Consider the following 3,918-nt stretch of genomic DNA (forward strand, 5'->3'; position numbering starts at 1 on the left):
CTTGAGGATTGTCTAGCATCTACTACCTCAATTTGGATTTCTTGGATCAATTTAGTGCTCTCGTTCTCCTTTTGGACCAGTTGTCCATTCTCCTCACATGCAAAGCATGCATTCACATAAAATTCACCAATTTTAAAAATAAAAGGTTACCTGGCCTCTTTTGATGCCTCCAACATCAAATTTTGTCTTCCTTCCATTCTTTAGGAAGGTACTCCTTCTCTTTCTTCTATTCTTATGACAACTATGAATGATTGTCCCTCTTGAAAATCCTTATCATCTGCATCTATACACATAGCATCAGTATCATAATCACCAAGCTCTTTAGCCCCATATGGTATATATGTTACGAGCACTTCTAGCTAACCTCCCATGAGACTTTCATTTATTGTCTCATCGACATCCTCTTTGTGTAGCTCCCTCTACTGTTATGATGCTTTTTCCACCATATCTTCTATCAACAAATCCATATGTTGATTTGAACTCTTTATGCAGTCCATGAGACTCTCTGATAGTCTCTCTTCAACATCTTCCTCATCATCAAGGACTATTCCCTGCTCTGGTTCAAAATAGTGAACTAATTCAACTTTAGGCTCAACAGGTGCTTCATCTTCCTCCCTAGCTTTCTAGCTTTAGGGGTCTTCCTCTTAAAATCTTTTTTCTGACAAGTAATTTGGCCTTCTTCCTTAGGTCCCATCTCTACCTTTGGTATTCTCTTTCAAGCCTCATTTTGACTATGTTGAATCTCTCCTTCAACTCATAAATCTCCTTTTCAATTTCTTCTTTACTCATGCCATTTTCCTTGGCATGCTTCTCCCTTTTGTTATGGCACCCATGAGAACTGGTTAGTAGTGGGTAGTTCTTAACCAAAAGGTTCCCAAAAGGGCGACTTCGGGACTGATTACAGAGAAAGGAGAATCAGTACCTGGATGGCCCCTCTTACGTGGAGCCGATTCACTGACCAAGCTTCCTACTCCACAGTCTACATCAAAACAAACATCTGTAGTTGAATGGGCACTACAGTTGCCAAATAGGCTTACACAGGCAACTGGAGAGCTTCATTTGAAAGGACAAATTATGCAGAAGGTTTGCAACTATGAACATGAAGCTCGGTCTTCAAATGAGGTACCACCAATTGAAGCATGCTCTAAAGAAGAAGGGTTTCCTTGCAGTCAGCAGAATGATTCTGATCGAGAAGAAAATTGTTTGGCAAGGAGATTAGAGTTCCTTTGTCAAAGTAAAACCTACAGGCATTTTACATATCAGGAGTTGCAATCTGCTACTTCTGGTTTTTCAACAGGTTGCATTTGTAGTTTTCCTCATGGAGTTTTTCATTTCTGTGCTTCTGTTTTGAATGGGAAATTTCCCTTGAAATGTATATTAACCTTGTGAACTCAATTCAATTATGTAACATCCTTATTCTTGCAGGGAATTTTATAGGAAGAGGAGGCTGCAGTAAGGTGTACAGAGGATTTCTTCCTGATGGACAATCGGTGGCAGTGAAAATCTTCAATTCATCATCCAAAACAGAGCAAGATCTTCTTTCTGAAGTTGAGATTCTTACTCTATTGAAGCACAACCATGTCATTACACTTATCGGTTACTGTGCAGAAGGCCTTAACCGCCTTCTGGTGTATAATTTTGTATCCAGAGGAAACCTTGAAGAGAATCTCCATGGTATATACTCAATAGTATTGCATTTTAAGAATCATGAAATCGTGTAGAAATATTAAGCAGTAGTACGTTTTAAGCATCATAGTGTTATGTATTGTATGGCAGGGTCTTTCATTTTCTCTTTTCTGAGATTTGATTATAGTCCTAGCTATTGACTATGTATATATTTTTCAGGAGGAGAGGAAAAGCCAATACTTCCTTGGAAAGTGCGATTAAAAGTGGCTGTAGGAGTTGCTGAAGCATTAGATTACTTGCATAATGTCTTTTCTGAATCTGTCATTCATGGAGATGTAAAGTCTTCCAATATCTTGCTTTCTGAAGAGTTTGAACCACAGGTATAAATCTTTTTACTGCAAGAAGAATCAAGACTAAATTGCACAATTCAGTATTTGAAGAGATCTTAGTGATCTAGACTTGTAAACTGAAACTTGGAATTCTGCACTAATGAAAAATTTCAACAGAATTAATGTGCGTGTTATTATAATAGCTGTCAGATTTTGGGCTAGCAAGGTGGGCACCAACATCTTTAGATATCACTTGCAGTGATGTTTTAGGAACATTTGGGTATGTAAGCATCTTCCCAGTTTCGATTGGCCATTTTCAGATTAAAGCTATCCAATTTGTAAATTCAATAATTGTGATTGTAGTTTGACAGGTATCTTGCTCCAGAATACTTTGTTTATGGAAAGGTTAATGAGAAGACGGATGTGTATGCATTTGGTGTGGTCCTTCCTGAGCTAATAACTGGAAGGAAGCCAATTGATACAGCAAGTCCCAAGGGTCAAGAAAGCCTGATTATGTGGGTAAGTCCTGGTTTTTACAGTTGACTCTCTTCTTCATGTTTATTTATATTGATTATCCTTATTAGGGGCTCATGTTTAACCTTCTGTAAATGTTGAAACTAGGCAAGACCACTCTTACAGGATGGGAATATGGAAAGTCTTGCTGACAAATGTTTGCAAAATGTTTATGATACAAATGAAATGCATAGAATGATGCTTGCTGCTACGCTTTGTCTAAGGGAAACATCTCATTACCGTCCTTGCATGAGCCAAGTAATTTATCTTCCTCTATTCATTTCTATATGCTTCAGGGGCTTGTTTTTACTACCTCGTGTGTTTTTTGAGGGTATTCTTTACCTGCAAAAATTACTTTAGGGTGCAATTTCTCGTACATTTTCTTTTAGCTATAAAACACTCTATGTTAACCACATCTGTTCATCTCTGCTTACTCTTTAATACCAAGATATGACTAATGGCAGATTTTAAAACTACTACAAGGAGAAGATGAGAGGACTGACTGGGCGTGGTGCCAGAATACAATGATCAAGGATATGGATACCTCAGATGAGGATGACATTGTAGAAAATCAGGGGGGGCATGATATACAAACCCATCTCACCCTTGCCATGCTTGGGGTGGATGATGATACGGTATCACTTAGTAGCACAGATCATAGTGTGGGCATTTTGCCAACAAACAATTCTTTGGAAGATTACGGACTGCGCCGATGTAGCAATTCATCAAGCTTTTAATTCAAGATTAAAAGAAGTGAGTTTTGTTGCCAGCAATACATTTGTTTATGGTTGCTTTATAAGTTTCCCATGGCCACAGTGGTTTCATATTCTTATATGGCCAGGAATGTGACGTATTATGCTAGACCTCAAAGAATAGCTAAGGATTGTATGAAAACTAGGGGATTGAACAATAACATTGACTTCGTTAAAGCATTCCTTGAAGTTAGAAGCAAGCTCATGGGCGGAAAGGAAGATCAAGATGTCAGTACTCCATTATCTTGGCTGCAGATCTGAGCAATGTTTGACTAGTTGGCATCTTTTGTTCGCATGCTGATTTTTTCAGTGTCGTGTCCACATTTCTACTTTTTACTGTCAATCTCATGTAAATAGTGAAAATGGATCTACGGTGTTCATTACACTACTCTGGGTAGACAAGTACCAAGAAGAGTAACTTTTTGGTAATGCTACTATATTGTCAATTCAGAAGTGGTGGAGAGAACCGTAGAAAGAACTACCCACTACTAACCAGTTCTCATGGATGCCAGGTTGATTGATCAAATGGATCAAATGTGCTGAAGCTTGAGATCCTTCTTTGATGCGCCATAAGGGCCATGCCTGATGCGTTTTTGGTCTAACAAAAGGACCAAGGGTTCAAATAGTTAATGGTTAGCATTCACCAACTATTAAAACAGAGTAGCCATCTCTAATTTTCAAATTTCATTTATAACACT

At 38.3% G+C, this 3,918-nt stretch overlaps 1 long non-coding RNA gene and 1 pseudogene across 1 annotated transcript; both read left to right on the forward strand.

Moving 5' to 3' along the window:
• Positions 1 to 1,267: 1,267 nt before the first annotated feature.
• LOC149164106 (protein kinase STUNTED pseudogene) lies at positions 1,268 to 2,323 on the forward strand (annotated as a pseudogene).
• A 23-nt stretch (positions 2,324 to 2,346) lies between these two features.
• Positions 2,347 to 2,667, forward strand: LOC149164107 (uncharacterized). The gene is made up of 2 exons (XR_016260198.1): positions 2,347 to 2,474; positions 2,577 to 2,667. It is a non-coding gene; the product is annotated as an uncharacterized LOC149164107 (long non-coding RNA).
• The last annotated feature ends 1,251 nt before the right edge of the window (positions 2,668 to 3,918 follow it).

The sequence above is a fragment of the Pinus tabuliformis genome, chromosome 5_1, assembly GCF_031772625.1.
Source record: "Pinus tabuliformis cultivar Carrire ecotype Pingquan chromosome 5_1, CPIR1, whole genome shotgun sequence".
In the NCBI taxonomy this organism is placed as follows: domain Eukaryota; kingdom Viridiplantae; phylum Streptophyta; class Pinopsida; order Pinales; family Pinaceae; genus Pinus; species Pinus tabuliformis.